Source organism: Gracilinanus agilis, chromosome 2 (assembly GCF_016433145.1).
Source record: "Gracilinanus agilis isolate LMUSP501 chromosome 2, AgileGrace, whole genome shotgun sequence".
Taxonomy (NCBI): Eukaryota; Metazoa; Chordata; class Mammalia; order Didelphimorphia; family Didelphidae; genus Gracilinanus; species Gracilinanus agilis.
In genome coordinates, this window is record NC_058131.1 from 550489577 (window position 1) to 550516786 (window position 27210).

Below are 27210 nucleotides of genomic sequence, written 5' to 3' on the forward strand. Positions count from 1 at the left end.
AGAGAGAGAGAGAGAGAGAGAGAGAGAGAGAGAGAGAGAGAGAGACAGACAGAGAGAGAGATTTGGGACTGGGATCATGGTTGAACCTATTTGGTTTAAAATGAATCACTTTGAAAGTAAGGGGCCTAGCAGCACACATCTCAAACTATATTACAATGTGGTAATTATCAAAACATTTTGGTCCTGGATAAGAAATAGAATGGTTGATGAATGGAATAGATTAGGTACATAACACATACAAAAGGTAATTAACATAGTAACCTAGTTATTTGGAAAAATCTAAAAGAGCCCAGCTATTAGAGAAAGAGCTCATTATTTGAAAAAAAAAACTATTGTGAAAACTATAAAGTAGTCTATGTCTAGCAGAAACTAAGTGTAGGCCAATGTCTCACACTGTATATCAAGATAAATTCAAAAGGGGTATATGATTTAGATATAAAGGATTATATATTAACTAATTAAAGGAAAATGGGGGAAATTACCCATTGAATCTAAGAATAGGTTAAGAATTCATGGCTGTAAGGTTGAGTCCACGCGGACAAAGATGTAGCTTCTGGAGTATTGGTACAAATCCTAGGACAACAATTCAGACCTGTGGCTTATTATAGTTCTCAGTTAGATGTAGTGACCAAAGGAATGGCTCAGTGTCTCTGAGTGATAGCTGCAGTTGCCCTCATGATAAAAAAGTCATCTGAATTGGATCTTGGATGCAAGCTAATAGTTTATCCCTCACATCAAATAGAAAATATATTAAAAAATAGCAATTTACAAGCCGTTACATCTCAATGGCTATACCAATATGAAATTGTGTTATTAGGCAACAAGAACCTAACCTTGAAATATTGCAAAGAGCTTAACCCAGCCACCCTGATCCCAGATCTGCCAATGAAAGGAGAACCAGTGCACAGCTGCAAAGACACTTTAGAACGAATGCAAAAGACTAGAAAGGACTTGAAAGACACTCCCCTAGAAATGCAGGCCTAAACATGTACACAGATGGTTCTTCATACATGTTTGAAGGGGAACAATACACGGGAGCAGCTGTTGTAACTCAAACATATACACTATGGTATGCATCCTTGCCAAAAATTATGAGTGCACAAGGGGCAGAAATCTTAAGTCTAACAAGAGCTCTTCAATTTGGGAAAGGCAAATGAATAAACATTTTCCCAGATGTGCTTTTACAGTCCTACATGCCACCAGACAAATCTGGAAACATAAGAGATTCATAACATCTGGAGGAAAACAAATTGCATACAGAGACATCATTCTGCAACTTCTAGAAGCAATAAAACTATCCAAAGAAGTAGCAGTCATGCACTGCTGGGGCCACACTCTTGGGGAAGATAGCACATCATTAGGGAACTATAGGGCAGACATAACAGCAAAGTATGGAGCTAGATTTGGCCCTATCTATGTTCTGAATTTCACCCTTGTGGAAGAGGACAATTTAAAACAAGCCTATAGCCCAAGGGAAGTTCAGGAATGGAAGAAAAATCTAGGGGCCAAACTAATGAATGGCATATGGTTCTCTGAATGAAGCAAACCCATCTTGCCAAAAGTTCTTTACTACCCAGTTTGCAATGCCATTCATGAAAAAGGGCATTATGGCACCCAGGCATTAATCGATTCCATATAATGTTTCTGGTTAGCACCTAGAATCTCCCCTATGCCATACGAGTTTGCCAAAAATGCAAGATCTATTTGCAATTCAGTCAGGGAATTTGTAGAAAAAAAAGGTCTTGGAGGCCAACCTTTGGCATACACTCCATTTGAATGCTTGCAAATAGAATATATATGCATGCCCAAAGATAAAGGATTCAAATATGCACTTGTCATAATTGACTAGTTGACAAGGTAGTCAGAGGTTTTCCCTGCCAAAAAGAACAATGCAGCGTTTGTGATAAAATCCCTACTGAAAGAAATCATTCCTAGATTTGGCATACCCAATAGTATTGGCTTAGGCAGGGGGAGTCACTTTACTCATTCAATACTCCCAGAAGTCTACAAAAATCTAGGAATAAAAGGGAATTATCATGCCATTTATCACCCGGAAAGCACTGGGCAGGTGGAAAGATTCAACAGAGAAATAAAGACACTTATTGGCAAAGTATTTACAGAAACTCATCTAAAATGGACAAATGTTTTGTCAATAGTGTTATGGTATCTGAGAAGCAAACCTAGCAGGAACTTATCTCTTTCCCCATTTGAAATGCTATATAGCTGACCTGTTTGGTAAAAAAGAGCTCACAAAACCCTATATGTCTCAATGCTGGATGCAGATTGTGAACTGCATAAATATATCCAGGCCCTGCAACGAAGAATCACAGAACTCCATGAACTTGGTTTGATTCAACCTTGATTACGACGTGCTTAATTTAAAACCAGGAAACAAAGTGTACATAAGAAACTTCACAAGAAAATCAGTAACAGACCCAAATGGTTAGGACCCTATCATATTTTGCTCACTACCCCTACAAGTGTAAAAGTAGAATGAAAAGATTTGTGGTTCCACATGACCCACGTGAAACCTTAAAAGAAACATACAAATCCAGAACATCCAGAAACAGTTTCAAGATAGACAAATTACAGAAAGTGCTGAGGACTGAGAATTGAAACACAAAATCTTTGCAAAACATCTGAAAGTGCATATAACATACACACACACACACACAAACAATTGATTGACATTACTGACAAAGCATCACAATCCACAGTTCCTGTATCCAGACCAGAGAGCCCGCCTAATAACATGTATGATGACAGACAACATGTGACAGAGAAACAGAGAAGGGGAAAAGCATCAAGAGAAAAAAAGGAAATTGGGAAAATCACCAAGAAGAAAGATACAAGAAAAGAGGACCTGAAAAGACATTGTGAAAAAACTTTTGAACTTTGAACTTTGCAAAAATGGACAAGTGCACAATGAAGAGGACAGAAGGAAACAATTTATGTAAGAATGGTGCAGCAATAGCACAAAAACACAAATTAACCTCACACTTTAGGGATAATGCAACCGCAGTACATAGCATTAAGATATAAGAGAAATCTACAGACAAACTTGAAGAAAATTGACAACTTTGAAAACAAGAGTGAGTATTTTGCATGAACAGTACATAAAGAGAACACAAAACACAATACAAAACTGATATCTAGTCAAGACCTCATGTAAATAAGCGAGTCTGAATATTGTGAAAATGAAAAATGTATATATGTATATAATGTAAATAGTTGCAAGTTCCATAAGGTTTTAACCACATAAGAATATCAAGCAATTTTCTTGTCTGGTTAACATCAATATGCAGAACTAATGCTCGTACAAATGTGTAATAGTGTAAATAATGTAAATTTTATATATACCTGTAATATAGGTTTGAAAAGTAGAGTAGAATTGTAAATAATAGTCCCTAACCATGTAGATACTGTAGCATACTAACAATTTAGCAGATAATTAGAACATTAGACATAGGGAAAGTGCAGAAAGAGCTAAGGACGTTCAAAAATTTTTAGCAAACTAGTGCAGGGAAAGCATAAGAATAAAATATATAACTGTTGTTGGATAGATAACTAAGAATACTGACATACTAAAATAAATTCTCAATATAAAAATTAACATTGCATTTAAAACACAGATAGTTTAAACATAATTTGATAACAGCTAAGAATAATAAGGTAATTGTATTGCATTACATGATAGACTTATACATTAAAAGTAGAAACAAATTAAAATTTTCTTAAAATCATAAATGGGTTAAATAATTACTTAGAAGAGTTTAATGATAAGAAAATTGTTACACTGTAAACTTAGACATTGTGTTCAATGGAAAACTTTTCTTGTTACAAAATTGTTTTACAACCTATAAAAATTGTTTTATAAATTACAACCATCATTCCCCTACCAACTTCTCCAAACCCCATCTTAGAATAGGAATAGATAGATAATTAGTATAGTGATAAGACAAAATAAAGATTTATTATTTTGGAGGGAGGGGGAACAAAAGATAGGAATAGGAAATAGTGATGCATGAATTAAGTGGGACTTTTGGAAAAAGTCCCACCACACAAAACCAGGATACTGTAAGGATGGAATTTGTGCAAAGAGGGATGGGACAGGAGCCAGAGAAGGAGTGACTGATGGTTGGTGACAGTTGGTGACAGTTGAGATGAGGGGGAATTCTGGGTAATTCTCCAGAAGAAGAAGGAGGAGGAGGTCTTCTGGGTGGAGGTTCTTTGAGGAAGCAATGGGACCCCGATTCCCTGGTCAAAGCCATCCCATTGCTTCTCACCCATCTAGACTTCAACAAATGAGTCAGTTTAGTTTTGAGACTCCATTTTGGGAGCAATCTCTTAGGCTCCTTCCCCCATTACCCAACCTTGCTAAGATACCCTTTCTGGTCTGACTTGCAATTATAGAAATGATAGAAATGGAAATAGAAATAGAAATAGAAATAGAAGAAGAGGCAAGGGGAGATGCTTGGGGGTGAGAACCCCAGAGGTTCCCACCCAAGTGATGGACCCCGTAGAAACAGAGAAGAGGACACCCCAAAATCCCTCTGCCCTTCACCCTTTCCCTAATCCCTATATTAATAAAAGATATTCATTAGTCAGATAGGGTTCCAGAGTGCCTGAGAGACAAGGAGGAGGGGGATCACGGATGGTCTGGTTGCCTTCATCTTGGAGCCAGACCACCTGCTATGAAGTTGGCTGACCTTGGGGAAGGCTTGTGTGAACTCCACCCTCATTCAGAATTGGATTTGGATCCCCATACCTCATCTTATAAGGAAACCTCACCCCCAAATCCTATGGAGCAGCAAGACCATCCAGGTCATCCAGTTTTGGGGTGACACCCCCTCAAAGTCGAGCAGAGTATATTCAGTGGGAGGGGAGAGCTAGAAGAGAGTCTCACCTCATAGACCCTCTCTCTCTCCCTTCTATCATAACATTTGCGTACTGGCTCTCTTTATTCTTATATGGCCAGAGAAAGAGACATTTGTGGAAAGCAAAATGGATATTTTTGATTATATTAAATTTAAATGATTTTGTTCAAATAAAACCAATGTAGTTAAAATTAAAAGGAAAGCAAAAAAACTGCAGAAAAAGATTTTACAAGTTTCTCTGAGAAAGGTCTCCTTTTTTTGTAAAAAGATTTTGTAAAAATAAAGGCCATTTAGCAATTGAAACATTGTCTAAAGACATGATTAAGCAATTTTCAGAAGAAGAAATTAAAGCTATCACTAGTCATATCAATGTTCTAAATCACTAATCATTAGAGAAATGGACATTAAAACAACTCTGAGGTACCACCTTATACTCATTTGATTAAGATTTCAGAAAAGGAAAATGACAAATATGGTAGGTGTGGGGACTGTTGAGTTGAACTATGAACTAGTCCAATAATTCTGGAGACCATCTCCAGACTATAGCCAAAGAGCTATAAAAATGTTCATTCCCTTTGACCCAGGAATATTGCTAATAGGTCTGTGCCATAAAGATATCAAAGGAAAATGAAAAGGATCTATATATTCAAAAATATTCATAGCAGCTTTTTTTTGTGGTGGTAAAGAGTTGGAAACTGAGGAATTGCTGGAGAATGGTTGAATAAGCTATAGTCTATAAATATAATTTTATTGTGATATAGGAAATAATGAAGGGATTTCATTCAGAGGAACTTGGGAAGACATATGAATAATACAAAACGAAGTGAGAAGAATGGGTCAACAACACAAGTGGTAAGAGCAATATTATAATGATAACCAACTGTGAAAGATTTAGCAACTGTGATCAATAAATACAATTGATGGCAACTCCAAAGGACTCATGAAGAAAAATGCTATCCACCTCCAAATAGAGAACTGATAGACTCTGAGGGCATGTTGAAACATATTTTTCTCTTTTTTTTCTTTCTTTTTTCTCCAACAAAGCAAATGTGGAAATATATTTTATAAGACTTCATATATATAATGGATATAGTATTTCTTACCTTCTCAATGTGTGAGGAATTATTTTTCCAAATGAATTTTATAAAAGGGTAAAAGCCAAGACCTATATTTTTTCAAATCAATACTTTATAATATCTCATTAAGTCAACATTGTCCTTCTTTCTGCTTGTATTTTTATTCTCAGAACAGAGTACAGTGCCTGTCACATAGTAAGTGCTTAATAGATGTTTCTTTATTAAATAAATGCTTGTTGACTCCTGAATTTTATCCGTTTTTTTAATGCCTCATATGTCAACCATGATATAATGGGAATCTGCACTTCTTTTAGGTTACCATCCAGCCTCGTCTCAATTTGCATTCCCATAAATATAGCCACTGCTCCTTACCTCTGTTGACAATGCTTCACATCATTTACTTCTGTGATTTTGATTGACCAAAGCAGTAACAAGGATAGCTTCAACTGGAACTTTGCCCCTGAGTGCTGAAGTGGTAGGGTATTGACAACCCTTCATAAAAATAGAAACACGAGTACTTAGAACCTAGCTAGCAAGAATAATGAGTTAATATAGGGAGTGCATTGTGAGCTGGGTAGAGCACCACTTCTCTCTTAACACCGTCTTCCCCAGAAGTTGCTTGCTGGTGCACTAGGGTTTCTGTCTCCCTCTTTGGTGTCAGTGTTCCCCACAATGCTGACCAGTCAAGGGTGCACTTAATGCTAGTTACCCCAGATTCAAAACATTTTAAATTCCTAATTATGATTCAATAATTGACTATAGGTGAAGCCATCAAAACCATCTTATTTGAATGGAACTATAGAAGTTTTTATAGATTGACCTGCCCCTTAACCTCTCTTCCTTGAGATTCAATCCAAAACCAATGATAAACATCTCTTTTATACAATATGAATGCATATTATATAGTAATAACCTTGGACCAACACAGTTTAGTAACATAAATTTGTTCAATATGATCAAATATACACCCTCTCTGCCAGTATGGTACATATCAGCATGCCCCAAAGGCTCAGTGTACACACACACACACACACACACACACACACACACACACACACACACACACACACAAATCCTGGGGGATGGACTAACTTTTAGAGCCATCACAAACTTTTTTTATTTCAAAACATTGCCTAAAATATTACCAAAATGTATATGTATTGAATCTAATCTAATATTGCTTAATTCTGGCCTTTTTAATACCATAAGTCAAGGCTCTACAATTTTGCTTCACATTGAGAAATCATTCCTTAACTTAGAGGTCAAATAAATTTTTCAGTTTTAAAGGAAAGAAAAAACAAATTGGATGATGATGTAGACAGGGTAATAGAAAGTGAAATTCTATCCATCCTCAGTTCATAGGTCAAGACCAAAATTAGGGTCATGGAATGCCCACAGAAGGATCTCAAATAATATTTTATAAAGGCTCACAGAGGACTGAATATACTTGGCAGGCAGAAGCATAGAGGCTGATGCTCCTTCTCCCAAATCATTTATTCTTTCCTCCTTAGAGTAAGTGGAGTGATGATTGAAAAGACTAAGAAGACCTCAGGTGAGTCCTTATGCTGATTTACTCATCCCATGCTATTAAGAGATAGGGATTTCTTGTCCAGTTTGCCATAGAAATAGCATGAAAATACATAAGAGTGGGAAGAATAAAATCTAGTTCTTTAATTTGGGATGAGATTCATTTCAGTTCACTTGAACAAGCATATAATAAATGCTCACTGTGTAGAAAGCACTGTGCTAGGCTAAGGTCATTTTAGAGCAGTAAAGATAGAAGTGGAGAAGAGATAAGGTATTATTGATAGAGCTGAATCTATACTGACCATACTTCAGCTTTTGCAATTTGATTTATTTTGCTGAAATCCCTGATATCAGCTTCTTCTCCCACCATTTGCCTCTTGCCACCAAAAGGTCGTGTGCAGCTAAAATGCTACTAAATTAAGATTTGGGGTCAGTTGGGTTCTATTTAATCAAGGTTTCACTGGACTGACTGTGACTACATCTACTTTACTGCAGTGTTATAGGCTCCTTGAGAGTTAGTAAAATCTTACCCTGGTGCAATATTTTTCTTCTTAACTTTCTTTAAGCCCCAGCATTTTGCTGTACCCTCCTCATAGAAGACGGGCATCAAGACTAAATTTATAAGTAAGCTCAGACTTGATAAGCAACAAACATCCACCATCACTACCTTGACCTCCAAATCTTTCCACTACTCTTTATACAAATGCCTTAAATTACATTATTAAGGACTCATTATTTTGGAACTTGAGGCTTTTAATTCTTAGATGTCCTTATTAAAACTTGAATACCTCCAGAGAGTGGTAGCAGCTTAAGTCTTTATTAGCTGTTTAGAGACCAAAGTCCTATGAGAATGGAATATCAGATAGAAAAACCAAGTGGAGACCCAGTTGAAAGAAGACTGAGGGGACCACTAAAGGGAATTGGAAGGGTTTCAAAAAAAGCTTCACCCTCTTCACAAGGTTGCCCACAGCTGGCATTATTTTTTCATACATTGAATAATAATAAAAATAATTAATAAAATGTGAAAACTTTTGTTTATAAAATTCTTTTTATATCATGTTATAAAACCTCACCAGAGAGTGAAATGATATTGTAGTTCATTATTATCATGCTCATTTTACAAAGGAGGAAACTAAGGCTCCTAATGGTTAAGCAGCTTGTCGTTGTCATATAAGCAGAAAATATCAGAAATGGAAATGGACCCTTGTCTTCTACTTCATGATACAATGCCGTTCTTTAAATGCAATTATCATTTAGTCATTTCAGTTGTGTCAGACTATTCTTGACAAAGATTCATAATGGTTGGCCATTTCCTTCTCCAGTTCATTTTACAGATGAAGGAATGGAAGAAAATTGAGTTGTGTCTTTCTCAGGGTCACAAAGCTAGTAAGTGTCATAGGCCAGATTTGGACTCAGGAAAAAAGATGATTCCAAGAAGATTTCAAGCCCAGTGTTCTATCTACTGGTCCCCTTGCTGTTTTCTGAATTTTCAGGAATTAAATATTCTTGGATATTTGGATGTCACAGTTGGCAAACTAGATCTCTATCCCTTTCCTTTAAAAATCTATCTCAGAGGGGGCCGGCTAGGTAGTTCAGTGACTTGAGAGCCAAGCCTAGAGATCCTGGTTCAAATCTGACCTCAGACACTTCCTTGTTATATGCCCTGAGAAGGTCACTTAACCTCTATGGTTTATCCCTTACCACTCTTCTGCCTTGGAACCAATACACATTATTGATTCTAAGATGGAAGGTTATGATCTAAAAAAAATCTATCCTATATTCACATGCCAAATGATCTTATGTTGTATGAAAATTTATGAGTGGTCATTGTCATTTCAGAAAGAGGATAAATATCTTTAACTGAAATTCTTATTTTGAAGAAACTGGAATGATTCTTTGACTTGGGATTCAAGGTTATTCTATTCAATGGAAAGAATACTGGCTCTGATATCAGATGAGAGTTCAAATCCCATTTTTGTCTTTTGATATGAACTTAGACAAATCTTCACTTTTCAGGGCTTCAGATTCCTCAGATGAAAAACAAAGGAGATAATGTAAATGGATTCAGCACTAGATCAATGATCCTGTGTTTTTAAAGACATTTCTGTGAGTCAAATGTTTTTTTTTTGTTGTTGTTGTTGTTGTTTTTGTTTTTGTTTTTGTTTTTGTTTTTATGCTGGCTTTGACAACTCCCAAATAGAAATATAGGCATTCTTTACTGAAGGAGATTATGAAGAGCTGCCCTTTAAGGAGAACTTCCTGGACAGAAATTGGGTAGCTTGAAATTTTTGACAGCAAGAACTTGAAGATTTTATTTAGGGAAATTTCCCATAGTATTTTCCCACTCTAAAGTAAATTTATGAAGACAATGATTCAAGACAATTTCAAAGGATCCATTATGAGAAATAGTATTCACCTCCAGAAAAAGAACGAATAAATGCTGAATGCAGATGGAAGGATACTTTTTGTTTTATTTTTTAAAACCTCTACCTTCTGTTTTAGTATCATTTCTAAGAAAGAAGAGTGGCAGGGCTAAGCAATCATGATTAAGTGACTTACCCAGGGTCACAGAACTAGGAAATGTCTGAACCAGATTTGAACACAGGTCCTCCTGACTCCTGACCTGATGTTCTATCCACTGCCCCAAAGAATACTTTTTAAACTTTATTTTTCTTGTTTTTGTCTGTGTTGACACAGCTAATATAGAAATATGTTTTGTAAGACTTCACATGCATAATCAATATCTAATTGTTTTCCTTCTTAAGGAAAGGTTTAGGTAGGAGGGAGGCAGAGAAATCAATTAGAAATCAAAAAATTTTAAATGAATATTACAATAATATTTTATGTGTAATTGGGAATTATTTAATAAAATTAAAAAAATTAAATAAAGTCTACTTATGACTCAGTGAGAGACATAGGATTGAGGGTCACCTTAGAGTTAGAAAAGCATGTATTCAAGTATTGTTTCTAATTAGATACTTATTTGATTCTCAATAAATCATTTAGCCTCTCAGTTTCCCAGGTGACTCTACAACTGTAAGTTTTAGATAAATTGTTGATCTGCATCTGTGGAGGGAATTTTTACACCAGGAATTCCCTACATGGATTAAATAAATCTGGGTAAAAAAAAATGTTTTTAATGAAATGAAGGTACCACCATTAGGCCAAAGCTACTCTTATCTTAGTAAATATGAGAAATGATATGTGCTATTGCTACTGCTTGCCCTAGGGAAACTGACCATCTTCCACCTGGCATTGAGTTTTCATAGTCTAGAAATGACTAAAGAAAGATTTTTTTTTTCTGACTAGCTTGTATCTAGAAAACTAAACTGGTGTTTAACGTGTTGGACTTGAAGTCAGGAAGGCCAAGGTTTAAATCCTATCTCAGCTGTCTGGTAGATATCGGGGGCCTAGGAAAGTTAATCAGACTCATCTTCCACATATCTAAAATAAGAACAATAATGGCACTTATCCATTATAAATGTTCAACAATTGAGTCTCTGGGGAAAAAACGTACATTACATGCTTGTAAGTTTAATCTACATTAGCATTTTCTCCATTACTTCTTAAAGTCTATGTAATCAACAAAATAATAAACTAAGTTCTTTTTTTTAAGCATTGACCCATTTCTGAGATATAAATATTCAACAACTGACTCTCAAGAACCAACAGTAGTAGATGGCTCTAGCATACGCCTCCATTTACTCCACAGGGTTATAAAGATCAAATGAGAAAACCTTTGCAAACTCAAAAATGTTATATAAATGTCAGCTATTCCTATGCCTCCTTCTTTTTAGAGCTTTTCCTGAAATTGCCTTGGTTCCCTGGGCTCAGCACTTTTTCATCCTCTTCCCACAGCTACAAACATTCATTCCCTTTTAAATGGCATTCCAGCATACTTTTCAGAGTTCCACCCGCCTTCCAGTGACTGACACCTGTGTGGCAGATGGCACAAATGGCCAGCTATATATTTCCTAGATTGATGTGAGAAAACTGTCAGGCTACTGACTGTGTTGGCCTTGTGCCTCATGGCATAAATGACTGGTTGTGTAGAGAGAGACAATGACTGAAAATAATTCTGATTAAAATGATCTGGTCCTTTTTCTTTCAAATACAGCTTTTCTCTCCTTCACTCTCCTCCCATTTCTTCCATTATGTTCTTATGCTGTTGTTTTGTTTATCTCTAAAACTTTTTTTTTTTTTAAGTAAATAAGTCCATACCACATCTTAAAGACTCTAACTTGATTCCCTTCTTTAGGAGACATATCTCACTTAAGGAAGAGTTGGCGGGTGCCTTGCTGTGTCCTTCTGTCCATCAGTCTGTCTACCCATATGTGAATTCATATATTTAAAGCACATGCACATCTCAAACACAAACGTGATCATCCTGAAATAGCATACGTGTGTTGTGTTGAGGTTCCCTAGAATGGACTGCTATCACAGAGCCAAATTTGATCAAGCCACCAGTATAGTACAGAGAAATGCTAGATAGGGAGAAGGTTGAATCTAAAAATTTCCATATGTCACTGAAGGAGTCTCGATTCCCTGCCTCATTAGGGATGATGAACCCTCCAAAGAAATTTGTCAAGAACTGTTGCTCAGATTGGGAAAGTCCCCTCCCTGTTCCCTCTCTTAAGGCTCAGTTTAATTTGGTTCAAAACTGAGTCAGATTGTCTACTGGTCTCCAAATGCCTGCCAATCCATTCTCTCAGCTACTATATTTCTACAAGCAGTGAAGCCTGTAGAATCTCAAGAATTGCAGCAAGGTTTCATGGCAAAATGGGCAATCTTGCACTGACCCAGGCTAAACAGAGGGCTAATCAGAATCAAGATTGTAATGTCAACAAAAGCTGTCTCTCATGCTCTCACTTCCATCCTTTCCAGCATCCCCTTCCAGGCACCCAGTACTCTTGTTGGAGCCCCATCTGTCCCAGAAGAGCAAGAAAGAACATAGGATAAAATAACACCTTTTTGGGGAATTAGTTTAATGAGTTACTCCTCCTGGGAGGCATTTTTTAAAAAAAGAACACCTAGTTAAAGAATCTCAAGGAATGATTCTCTAATAGAATCCCAGGGGAGGCCTATAATAATGCCTGCACATAATAGGTATTTAATAATTGTAGAATTGACTGTCTATCTTGCTTTGACAGTTTACAAATCTGTTTTCCTCACAACAAGTCTTTGAGACTGAAGTCAGAGGATCTATATTTAAATCCTGCTGACACTCGCTACCTATGTGAGCTTGGGCAAATGACCTTATTTCTCTTAGTTGCCGATTCCTCAAGTTTAAAATGTGGGAGCTGGACTAGAAGGTATCTGGTATCCTCTGTAGTTCCAGATCCAGGGTCATTAACCTGGAATCCATGAACTTAAAAAAAAGTTGTTGTTCAGTGATTTTTCATTCATGTCTGACTCTTTGTGTCCCCATTTGGGGTTTTCTTGGCAAAGATACTGGAGTAGTTTGCCATTTTCTTCTCCAGTTCATCTTATAGATGAGAAAACTGAGGCAAAAAGCATTAAGCAACTTGCCCAGGCTCATGCAGCTAGTAAGTGTCTGAGACCTGATTGGAAGGCAGAAAGATGAGCTTTCCTCATTCCAGATCCAGCACTCTATTCACTGAACCAGCTAGCATACTCAATTTCAATATAACTGGTTTTCTTTCCAAAAAAATTTATTCTGAGAAGTCCATAGGTTTCAACAGTCAAAGGGATCTATTATTTAAAACAGTTTAGGAAACTTTACTAGAAATCCTATGATTTTATCCTAGATATAAATATTAGAGATAAGGGTTATAGACCAGTGATGTTGATGGTATAGGGGAACCCCTAGAGGAGGAAATTCTCTATACCACAAGAGATCGATGCTTTCTCTACAACAGAAAGTTTTAGAGAGTTGGCTAGAGCACTAACTTGGGTCAAATAGCCAGTATATGTCAGAAGCAGGATTTGAACTCATATTTTCCTGGCTTCAAGGACAGTTTTCTCTCCACTACACAAGATTGCCTTTCCTAAATATAATTATCTCAATTTTACAGATGAAAGGAACTCATTAGAGATGAGGAAGCTCATTAGAAGTAAAATGACATGTGCAAGGGGATCTGGAATATCATAGTGTAAGGTTTCATTAAGACTTTTAATTTGGAAGAGTTAATGATGAAAAGGACAGAAAAAGTAACCTTACAGTTTCCCTTACAGTAAGTACTCAAAGTTAGATCTTCTTTCAGATTCCAGAGCCAGTACACTTTCTACAACCCCTTACTGCCTCCTTGTAAGGGTGACCACCTACTCTGCCTGTAAGTAAAGCCAGCTCTGCCTGTGCAAACACAACCTAGAGTCCTAGAGACATCACTCCTGGAAATGTAGATCTCACTGGAGGCAGAGGGATGAACTAGATGGCTTTGATGTCTTTGACAGTCACTGCTACAAATCAAGGCATCTTCGCCTGACAGCGGGAATTAGCCTGTGGGGATGTTAGTTCTGCACTGTGCTCTCTGCCGTGTTTCTCTAAGAAACTTGCAGAACATTTTCCACATGGCATCCTTCCATGCAACCTCCCTTCCTGATATATCTATAACAGACTGATAGAGCTCTCGCCTTCCAAATTGTGGTTGCTTCTTGCTTTATAATAAAGATTGTTGCTTTCTGCTTGGTTAGGCTACTGATCACTATTTATTCCCAATGGTTTCTGGCATCTTAGTTAAAGCCCACAATTGTGTGAATCTTCCTAGTTATTTCAGCTCCAGTTACAGTTATGTGGGCATTTATTGAGTCTCTCTAAAAATCTACAATGTATCCAGACTGGATATTCTTTTATTTGCAGGATGAAGTGGTCTGACCATAGGAATCCAGGATCTACCAAGGCATGCCACACCTGCTATTGCCAAATGTCCTCTACTTGGCTAAGGGGGAAAATAGGGGAAATATGATTTCAGGACCCTTACATCCTTCTTTTAGAACTCTTCCTTCTCGATTCTCCACTCTGGAATCCAGTGTCCTTGGCTGTCCAGATATATCAAAATCCTTGTAGTAGTGTTCCCACACATTCCTGTTGTCCTTTGTAAAAATGTGAACCTTTTGTGAACTAGGGGATGAAAAATTTCTGTCAGGTTGACTTGATATTATTAAGATGAAGAATGAGTTGTCAATTTGTAAAGACTAATCATTAGATTATATTAGATTATTTTCTGCCTGCTCAAGGGTACACTGGTAAATGTTTGGTAGCTCTTTGGGGGTGGGGAGGGAAATTCATGACACATTTTTAAATTTAATCTGCATTATTAACATTTTATCCATCACTTTAATCACTTTGTTAAATATGAGTAATCAATAAAACAATAAATCAAACACTGGTTTGTAGTTCTTATTTTTGAAGTGTAAATGTTCACACTTTAACAGTCAACTCAGTGAGCTCCTATTAGTTAGCTCCAGGATACCCCTTTTTGGACCCTTTCCCATTCTTCCTCACCTATACTTCCACTCCATCCTGTATATTGATTGCCCTTACACCAAAATTCTGGACTCTGCCCTTGGGACACCAGGATCTGAACTAAGCTTCCACACCAGCTATGAGCCATATCCCCATTATGCTCCTATGCCTATCTCTTCCTTTCTCACTTTCTAGCTCCCCAAGCACCTTCTGGGCAGGGATTATCTTGCTTATTTATACTTCTACCAGCAGCTACTTAGGTGCTTAAATATATTTTATCTACCTCTTGATATAAGCTGTAGGAGTGGGGCAGCTAGGTAGTGAGTTGGGAGCCACATCTCCTGATTCAGTGTGCCTGGAAGGGCTCGCTCCACAAAGGAGTCTGGGCCCACTTCTGATTGAGGATGTGATATTGCTTGTTAAATATCTAATTTAATTGATTTAAATAAGTATTCATGGACTATATGCCAAATGCCATGTGCCATGCTAGGTGCTGGGGTTAGGATAAAAAGACCAAAAAAATGTAACAGTCTCTACCTTCAAGAAGTTCATATTGATCAATCAATCAAAATATATTTATTAATACCTACTATGTGTCAATTGAGGGGCTGTCCATCCAGTCAAACAAGTTGCAGTATATGATTGTGATAGAAAGTATTCTATAGCAGTAGCTTATGCTATAAGAAATGAAGTCAACAGGATGATTTCAGAAAAATCTGGATTTACATGAACTGATGCAAAGTGAAGTGAGCAGAACCAGAAAGACATTGTACACTGTGAGAGTGATATATTTTGATGAGCAACTGTAAGTAACCAAGTTATTCTCCTCAATGCAGTGATCCAAGACAATCTTAGAGACTCATGATGAAAAATGCCATCTGCCCTCTGAAAAAGAACTGATAGAGTCTGAATGTACATGGAAACATGCTATATTTCACTTTTTTCTTCTTTGTTTTGCTTGAAATCTCTTCCACAAAATGATTAAAAAGGAAAAATGTTTATATGATTGCACATGTAAAATCTATATTAGATTGCTTACTGTCTCAGGGAAGAGGGAAAAGTGGGAGGGACAAGAGGAGGGAAAGAAAGAAGGAGGGGAGATTTGGAATTCAATATTTTAAAGAAAATGAATGTTAAAATGTTATTTTTACATGTAATTGGGAAAAAATAAACTATTTTTCAAAAACACCTACTAGGTGCCATCTACTGTCCTAAGCACTGTGTGTACAAGTAAAAACAGTCCTTGCCCTCAAGGATCTTATATTCTAATAGATGAGCTAGAGTATGTATAAATGGTTATATATAAGATACATATAGAATAGATGGAATATAATTCTAGAAAGAAAGGCACTCATACCATGAGAGGAGAGGAAATAGGAACATCTTCCTGAAGCAGATAAGTGTTTGAAATAAACCAAGCAGTCTAAAAATCAGAGGTGAAGAAGAACATATAGGATAGTCAATGAAAAGTCATGGAGACAGGAAATGGATTGTTGTTTGCAAGGAACACCAAGTACGCAAATGTATTTGAATTGCAGAATACAAAGAGGAAAATGTTTACACAGAAAAATACAAGCAAAATTAACAAATGGAAAGATCAGGAAAGATCTCCTAGAGGACAAACCACCTGCTCTGTGCTTTGAAGAAGGCCAGAGATTCAATGAAGTGATTTTAAGAACAGCATTCCAAATAATTCAGGATAGTCTATGCAAAGACATGGTGGAGGCAGATGGAAAGCCATGTATGGCACAGGAAAGATAAATCTTAAAGACATCATGAAATATTCTGGGTAGGAAAGATCCCATGGTACAGATTTTGGAAGAAGATTAACACATGTTCCTCCTGACCAAAGATAGCTGTTCCTCTTTGGTAGGAGTGTAGAAGAGATCAGGAGATATGAACAAGTTAAATATCAGTCAATTCAGTACTAAATAAGTAATTTAACCAGAACTAAGAACCCTTGAACCTTTTAGTATTTACTCTCAATTTAATTTTTACCTTGTAAACAAACCCTGAACAAATACCCTTGGACTGAAGTGCCTGCTGCAAAAGAGGGATGTGGGCAAGAAGAAGGGGAAGTTAAGAACTATCAGCATCAGTCAGTGGCAGCAAAGATTTGAGAAACAAGACTCATTCCAGAGTGGGGCAGAATATTGATTGTGCTTCAGTCTGCTCAGGGTTTAAAGGATTAGTGACACTAATCCATTAGTAAGGCAACCCAGCTCAGGGACAAGTTTAGGAATGGTTTGTGCCTAGAGGAAAAGCTCAGATTTTTGGCAGGGACATGACCTGTTTTTCTCACACACTTTCATATTCCAGATTTCTGCAGACCACTACTCATCTCTGCAACACCCTCTCTCGCCCAATTCAGAGTTCAATCAGATTTTTACTTTATTTCTTCAGGGCTTTGTTCTCTGACAAGACTAATCAGATTACTAATTCTTGCTAAGGTCTTGATGAGTGACAGTGACTTAATATGTTTCTCTATCTTTTATTAGATTATTAACTTGTTACCACTCTACCCAAGGCCTTTGATGCTTTCTCACTATTAGTCACTTCTTTTCGCTAATTTTCAGAGACAGTAAGGGAATGACAGGAAGAGGACTGACTATTGGATCTGTAATCAGGAGACCATAGTTTATATCCCAGGTCTACTACATATCTTGAGTACTCTTTCAAGTTCATTTATAATGAAACTTTAAAATGGAAAGAAGAGGGAAAGGGAAGGGAACAATAATTTACTAAATGCCTTCTATGTGTCAGACATTGTGCTAAGGACTTTACAAATATTATCTTATTTTATCCTCCCAACAACCCTTGGAGATAGGTGCTATTATTTCCATTTTACAGTTGAGGAAACAGGCAGAAAGAAAGAAGCTGAGTGACTTGACTAAGGTCACACAGCCAGTATAGGTTAGAGACTTCCTGACTCTATGACTTTGTATTACATCACACTGTTTTTCCATACATAAGTCCTTCTGAATTTAAGAGAGATAATTAGGGAAAAAGACCAGGATGCTTTTCCAGCTCTTCAACTAATAGGGAGTGTCCCCTCACATACACTTTTTCCATGTGTCTGAGAGAAAGAAGACATTAGTATTCCTTGTCACTGAAGCTGGAGTTGGAAACCAGAACTCTTTGGAAGACCTACAGGGTAGAGCAACAAGGTCCTGTTCCCAGGAAACTTTTTCTGAAGGCAGTGATTTGGCAAGAGTGATGATATAGGAAAATAGAGTCAATGTGATGAATGACACTGCATTGCTATAGCTGTAACATATGGGATAATCATGTCTTCTGGAAAAACAAAGCAAATCTTGGTGGTTTTCCTTTCTGTGATGGTGAAGAAGACTGGCTATGCCTAACAATAGGAAAACATTGGCCCCAAGAGAGAGTTCTATTATACTTGAGAGCCACTCCTGATGCTGTTTCTTGGGTGACATGAGAAGCAACAACAGCATGAAAGAGAACTAAATTTGAAATTGCCTCCTGGAAACAATAGAAGGCTTTTGTTGTTGTGTCATTTCAGTCATGTCTGACTCTTTGTGACCCCATTTGAGGGTTTTATTGGCACAGATTCTGGAGCAGTTTGCCATTGTCTTCTCTATCTCATTTTACAAATGAGGAAACTGAGGCAATCAGGATTAAGTGATTAGCCCAGGGTCACATAGATAGTAAGTGTCTGAGGCCACATTTGAACTTGGGTAGATGAGTCTTTTCTTCTTCAGGCTCACCAACGTATCCACTATGTTGCCTAACTGCTCACAAATAGGGAACTACAGAGAAGCAATTGTTGGAAAAGTCATTCTCCTTCGGATGACACCCATTGGGAGAAGTAAAACAACTCTCTTCTTGACTGAGAAATTCCATAGATTTTGGGGATCTTTGCTCACTGTACAGTGTGTATATTTTCCCCATGATTTCTATTATGAGATCTAGCTTTCTTTGACCTATCACTATAACTTTCTTTGCTTTGGTAAACTATGGGCTTGCAAAGGAAATTAGTATTAGCACACTATGTAATATCAGGTATAGATTATCTCAGTTTGGGGAAGAAGGGGCGCTGTGATCCAGAGAAACTCCCAACCAGCAAAGTAAACCAAAGGTTCCATATTGTAAGAGCTCTTGCTTTCCAAGTTCCTTAACATCCTAGGCAGGTAAGTGGTACAGTGGATCAATGCTGTGGATATTTTAATATTAATTTAACACTTTTATAAACTTAATATGAATATTTTAAAAACTTTATTTGCATAATTCCAAACTGCTTAATAAAATGTACCAATTCATAGCTAGTTGGGAGAGAGTTCAATCAGGAGGACTTGAGTTCAAATTTGGCCTAAGATACTTCCTAACTGAATGATCTTGTTCTTTATCCACTACATCATTTAGTTGTCCATCTGGCACAAAGTAGGCACTTAATAAACATGTAATAAACATGTTTTCCTTCCTTTCCCCAAAGCCTACAATTCCAAGGTCCTACTGTATTACTTTTGTTCCTAAGATCTTAGAATCACATGTTAGATCTCTCTTTGAAAAATCCAGAGGGAAGGATAAAGGAAGTGAATAAAATTCATTAGGTATTTTGTTACCTTGTTGGATGGGGAGGAGCGGAAGGTTTCTCACTTTTTCCTCTATGAAATTTTAAAAAGGTATATAATGAGAACATTCAATTTGTTGTCAAAAGAACTAAGTTAGGATTCCAACCCTACTATTAGTACTATGGAACTTTAGCCAGGTCATTTCTCCTCTCTGGGATAAGAATTCTTCATCTGTAAAATGAAAGTTGGATAAGATTATCTGTAATCCTATGATCCTGCTGAGGGAAAGTGATTGTTTAAAGATTTAATACTTAGTATCACCTGGATGGCTTCAAGATATTGCTGATAAATAGCTCTACATAAGAACATTGGTTTGAAATCCAGTCCACCAGAAAGATTTTGTAAAAGTCAACAAATTTCCAATCATTGAATTCCTTCTTCACACTCTACAAGAACAAGAGGGTTTGCTTGGCAATATTTAGCCCTATCTTTTGTAATTCTATAATCCTATTCATATGTAGCAATAGAATAATTCTTTGAAGAACACTTGTAAAATTGTGTACTTTATATGTAATGGGAGACATTGACATTCTATTGTATGAGAAACCTAAGTCTATGATGTTATATAAATGTTAAGATATTATTGATGAAATAGAAGAGAAGTTTGAAAAGTGAGTGAGAGTCAAAGTATAAACTTTTGAATGGTGGATGAGAAATCTTCCTGAAACTCCAGAAATCTGGAGAACCCTTTTCCAACAATGATGTTCCCAGTACCTATACCCTGAAGAAACTGAGTTAAGCTCCTATTTTTTGTTTTTGAAAAAAGGCTACCCTCTCTCACTAGAAGTTCTAGAGCTACTCATGGGTCTAATCCCTATACAAATCAACAGAGAAGCTTTAACTTCCTCCATCTGTTCTGACCCAGGTTGGTTTGTTCCTCCTTAGTCACTACTGACCTTCCTTTCCTGAGGGCTCAGCATATTTGTACGAGACTCAGTATAGATGTTTGAACATCTTTAGCCCTACTGAAGCTCAGAACTTCTGATTTCAAATGATCCACGTGCCTCAGCCTCCTCCAGTAGCAGGTATTATATTTATGCATCACCACACTCTACAAGAGCCAACTTCTCCAAAGAGATCTTTCCAGATCTTTCCCTCCTTGGTTGAGCTAAGATTCCTTTTGTTGCTGAGTTCTAGAAAACATTTAACCTATCATTTACTCTAAACTACACAACTGTCCCATGTGCTTGCTTGATATATGAGATTTTTTTTGTTCTATAGAGGCATCAAGTGAGAGTGTGATAAGCTAGCAAGTAAATTATCATTGTTCTCCCATTTTGAATGACATGGGGAAATGACCTTTTATTCTGAATCTTTCAAAAAGCATCATGCCCCTAAACAACAATAATTTGAGGTATGTTAGATTCTAGTCTAATACTCCTCTTGGAGATAAGAAAGTGTAGAAATAGCATCCAGGCAGCTCCCTCCTCTTGATATTCACAAAGTTAGAAATTACAGCTGTTCTTGGAGACAGAGTTGACCAGATTCCAGGCCAGTTATCTATCTATCTATGCTACATATGAGCCAACTATTTTATAATTGACAGCTCAACCATCTATATTCAAAAATTCAAAACATTTATTATTTCAAAGGTGTTGGTCCATGGATTTTCATCTGTCAAAACAGATCACTACTCTATCTTTATCCCCTAGATTTAGTAGATGATGGCCAAAAAGCAAAAGAAAACCAAAAATTGGGGACCAACTTTCTGGTGATAAAAATTTCTCAATATATTTTTAATCTATTACTATCCTTTGTTTTTATGCAACCTTCCTTTATGCATTTAAACCTCACCTAAATTTCTTATGAACTGTATGGACCTAAGCAAGTCATTTAAAACATCTGTGGCCCAGTATCCTCAGCTATAAAAAGAGAGAAATTGCATTCAGTGAATTCCAAGGGGTCCTTCCAGCTGTAATTGTATAAGGCCATGATATTCCCCTTTCCTACTCACAGCATCATTCTTTATAACAAATAATTAAAAAGAAAAGAGGGGGAAAAGCATTTCTGCAAACCTAACAAACTCTTCCAGTGAATAACATACATAGTGTCTAATGCCCATACATGCTGCTACACACAATACATATCTCTGAAAAAAGGGGAAGGTGCATTTTATTCATCTCTTCTGGACTAAGCTTAATCATTATAATTATGCAGTTGCATTTAGTTTCACTTGTTTCGTTATCCTTTCCATTTACACTATTACACTTATTATGTATATTGTTTTTCAGGTTCTACCTCAAACTTTTCATTGGTTTATATGTATTCACATCTTCTCTGTATACTTTACATTCTATATACTTAAAAATGTATAAAGTCAAATTCATATTGACCCCATCTCTCACTATCACAGAAAAATTTTCTTTTTTTCTTGTTTGCAAAACTCAGTGACATTAGGAGCAGGTAGACAGCTTAATAAATTTTGAGCCAGACCTAGAGACAGGAGATTCTGGGTTCAAATCTGGATTCAGATACTTCCTAGCTGTGTGTCCTTGGGCAAGTTGTATTACCGCCATTGCATAGATCTTACCACTCTTCTGCCTTGGAACCAATACATAGTATTGATTTAAGATTGAAGGTAAATTTTTTAAGTTAATAGCATCAATCAGATGACTCATGAGTCTACACTAAGTTGGTCACATTTAGGAAAAAGGAAAAACACCAAACAAGACCTTTATAAAGGAATTGGAATTTGGAGATAGAGTTAATTTGTGATAATGGACCTGATCCATTAGCCTAGAATTCTACATATAGAAGACACTCTGCTGCATCATGGAACTGTTCGGGGATAGATTTTCTTATTTTAAATAAGGTTTTTTTTTGATCTGGTGTGATTTTCACATTATAGTTTACCTTAGTCATCCTTCCTCTGCCCCTTTCAGAGAGGGCTAACCCTTCTAATAAAGAGTATCTTTAAAGTCCCCTCAAAAAAGGAAAATCAGCAAACCAACTAATACCTTGACAAAATCTGAAGATTTGTGTAGTCTGAAACACTTATGAACATCTCAACTCTGTAATAAGGTTTGGTGGAAGAATCTTCTCATATCTCCTTTTTTAAATTATTTTGTTAATTATTTTGCAATATTCACTTTTGATTTGTATGTATAGTTATTCTCTTCATTTACATAGTTGTAAAAATATATATTATATATTATTTTATTGGCTCTGCTTGCTTCACTCTGCATCAATTATTCTTCCCATGCTTCTCTGTATTCATCACATTCATCATACTTTACAACATAGTAACATCCATGTATCAGATGAATATTTCATTTTCAGAATTTCCTTCAGCATAGTTACACCTATGTGCCTTGATTCATTTAGTCATTCTCCAATGGATGGGCATCCACTTTGCTTTCAGTCCTCAGCTATCACATGCAAGAAAGTGCTACTTTAAGTATTTTAATATATATCAAGGGCCTCTTTAGGATATAAGTTCAGTAATGGAATCTTTGCATCAAAATCTATGGATATATAAATCCTCTTGTTTGCATAATTCCAAACTGCTTTCAAAAATGGTTGTAATCAATTCATAGATAGTTGTAGAGATAGTCTTTCTTGTAACAATTTATCTAGTCCCCATCATTCTCCATTCTCCTACTTGTCAAATCCTCCCTCTTCTGGAAACTGATGGGAACTGTCCATGTTAGAAACTTTTACTACCCATGCCAATTCTCTGATTGATGTCTCCCTGCCTGTGATCTCAAAGGAAGGGAATAAATCAGGATGTGGTGTGTTTTGCATGGGAAGGTAAAGGAGCAAGCAAATATATATATATATATATATATATAGCATATATACACATAGCAAAACCTGAAGGCAATGAAGGAATAGTCATTGAAATACCCAAGATACTAATAATGCAAGAAGGACTCCAGCATACTGCATGGATTCTCTACAGTGCATAAATAGGAAAACACGGGCAAAAATCTCACAGAAAATGAGATCTCATGAAGGAAAGGACTGTAATCTGTGGCAGCAGAGGCAGCATTTATTCATGTGAATGAAATCGCTTACCCATCAAAACACCAAAGTCACATCATTTAATAAGCACTTTCAAAATATTTTCCTTGCAACGACTTTATCAACAAAGTACTGAAAATGCTACCATCTCCATTTTGCAGAAGAACCGGAGGCTCAGAAAGAGAAAGTGGCTTGCTGGTGATCACATAACTACTAAGTGTCAGAATTGGGTCTTGGACTCAAGACTTCTTAACCTCAAACTCAAAACTTAATCTTCTACATGAAACTGATCCCTGGCACGTAGCCTTCTGCCCTTCATTTCTACTGTTGGATTGCAGAAACTGATTTGAGACATCTCATTTTGCCTTTTGTTCCCTTTTGCTCCATCTACCCCCAATTCCTTGACTTCTAATGGTTCTCTCTTGAAACCATTACAAAATCAGATGTTAATGTTTTAATATGATTAAATATGATAGTGATGAAATACTACTACATTATAAGAAATGACCAGCAGGTTCATTTTTAAAAAACACAAAAAGGCCCTAATGAAATTATGAAGAGCAAAATTAGCAGAATCAAAAGAACATTATATACAGCAACAGAAAAACACTTTGTAGAATAAGTTGTGTATGTCCACCTCCAGAGAAAGAACTGATTAGAAACAAACAAGCATTTTGTCAAATGATGCTTTCTTTAGTTTAGAGAAGGAGAGGAAGGAAGGAGATATCTAGGAATTCTTATGTAACAAAAAATTAATAACTTTTTAAACTGTTAACATATATTTAACACAACTGGATAATAAGTGAAACTTACATTGAACTAAGAAAAAAATAGTCAAGAAAGATACTCAAATTTTCTGTATGTAAATGTCTATAAAATAATAATTTAAAGAAATATGGGGAATGCAAATCAAAACAACTCTGAGGTACCACCTCACACCTAGCAGACTGGCTAAAATGACTGCAAAGGAAAGCAATAAATGTTGGAGGGGATGTGGCAAAATCGGGACATGAATGCATTGCTGGTGGAGTTGTGAATTGATCCAAATTCTGGATGGCAATTTGGAACTATGCCAAAAGGGCTTTAAAAGACTGTCTGCCTTTTGATCCAGCCATACCACTGCTGGGTTTATACCCCAAAGATATAATAAGGGAAAAGACATGTACAAAATATTTATAGCCTCACTCTTTCTGGTGACAAAAAATTGGAAAATGAGGGGATGCCCTTTAATTGGGGAAAGGCTGAACAAATTGTGGTATCTGTTGGTGATGGAATACTATTGTGCTCAAAGGAATAATAAACTGGAGGAATTCCACGTGAACTGGAACAACCTCCAGGAATTGATGCAGAATGAAAGGAGCAGAACCAGGAGAACATTATACACAGAGACAGATACACTGTGGCATAATCGAATGTAATGGACTTCTCTACTAGCATCAATGCAATGATCCAGGACATTTCTGAGGGACCTATGAGAAAGAACGCTATCCACATCCAGAGAAAGAACTGTGGGAGTAGAAACACAGAAAAAAAAACAACAGCTGCTTGATCTCATGTTGATGGGGATATGACTGGGTATGTAGACTCTAAGCGATCAACCTAATGAAAATATTAATAATATGGAAATAGGTTTTGATCAATGACACATGTAAAACCCAGTGGAATTGCTCATTGGCTATGGGAGGGGGTACGAGGAGGGGAGGAAAAGAGCATGAATCATGTAACCTTGGAAAAATATTTTAAATTAATTAACTAAATAAACATTTTCAAATTAAAAAAAAGAAATATGGGGGAGAGAAAAAGTTAAAATCACAGACTGTAAGAGATTAAAGGAAGTTAGAAATTGTTTAGTTTAACCCCTTCATTTCTTTCAACCCCATTCCTGCTGTTTTACAATCAATATTGTGTATTGTTTCCAAGGCAGAAGAGTGATAAAGGGATGGCATTGAGGGTTAAGTGATTTGCTCAGGATCACATAGCTAGGAAGTGTCTAAGATCATATTTGAACCAGAACCTCCCTATCTCTAGGCCTGGCTCTCCCACTGAACTACTTAGCTGTCTCCAACCTCTTCATTTTTTTTAAACTGAATATTCTAATGAGCAAGAGAAGTGAACTGATTTGCCTAAAGCCATACTAGTTAGTGGCAGATTCAAGAACTAAAATCTAGTCTCTGGATTCACAATTCAGTGATCTTTCTAGTATATGCCAATGGTTGCTATATCTGGGAACTGTCCAGAAATTCAGAATCTAGGCTTGTATTTGGGGCATAATTCAAGGCACTGGTTGTTACCAGAACTGTAAATATATAGGGCATTTACCTAGAAAATAAATTACAGGTAAAGCATACAACTGAATGTGCATGTTAATACTTGCCATTTGCAAGTGGAAAATTCTCTCTGTTCTCAAGAAACTAGGAAATGAGATCTAAATGAAGGGAAAATGCATCCTTGTTAAATAACAAATAAGCCTGATTCTCCACAGGACATAAATAGTACTACCTATTTCAGGCTAACTTATTTTTTAAAATGCTTTAAGGTTGCACACACAGTATGAGTATTGATCTAACATCTACCAAACCTAATTTTACAATGGAACTAGTCACTGACCCCTCCTCCACATATATTCCCACCTCTAATTTATGAATCTAATTAATAATAATGAGTATGATAATTTATTAATCCCTACAAATAAGTATGCATGTGAAAGCAGAAAGGGAGGAGACATCAAATAAAGCTATTTCTACTCTCTAGGAATACCATGTCTGAAAAATCATAGAAATCCCTCAGAGATTTTCAAAGTTAAAAGAATCCTTGGAAATCATCGGGTCCAATCCTACATAGTAGGATGTCTTTCCTATAACAACATCTAAAATGATCATTTAGTTTCTACTTGAAGACCTCTAGAAATGGAGACTTTAATACCTTTCAAGACAGATCATTCTACTTTTGGTTATCTTTAATTATTGAAAAGTTTTTCCTTATATGAGCAAAATTTGCCTCTCTACTTTGCTCTCTGAACTAGAACAAGGTAAAATAAGTCAAATTCCTCTTCCAAGCAAAGTGTTCCAGATATTTAAGGATATTCTCAATACTCAAGTTCAAATTCCTTCAACTGATGATCATCATTTATGTGGATCACTGTATTTATAGCTCAAAGGGACATTAGGTATCATACAGTTAAAAATCTTAATTTTGCAAATGAGAAAATTAAAATCCAGAAAAGACGAGTGACTTGACCAAGGCAAATAAGTTGTAAAGAACAGAGCCTGGATTCCAATCCAGCTGGGATTTGGATAATAAGAAATTTCATGCTCTTTCTAACTATAGGATGAGGAATACATAGGTGGGATCCTTCCTCAGCCCGGTTACCCTCTTCTGAATTTACTCCACTATATCAGTGTTCTTTTTGGAGTGTGATACTAAGAACTAAACCAATTTAACCTAAAGGAAAGAAAGTAAGTAGTGCTTTCCTTTAGTAAACTAAAGGAAAGAAAGAAGCATTTATTAAATACATACTGCATCAGGCACTATGCTAAGCACTTTATAAATAGACCTGACACATAGTAAGCTTTTAACAAATGTTTATTGATTGATTGATTGATAAAATATTATCTTACTCAATTTTCACAACAGCCTTGGAATAAAATACTATTATGTATAGTACTATTATGTAAATAGTACTATTATGATTCCCATTTTATAGTTGATAAAAATGAAGCAGACAGAGATTAAGTGATTTGCCCATG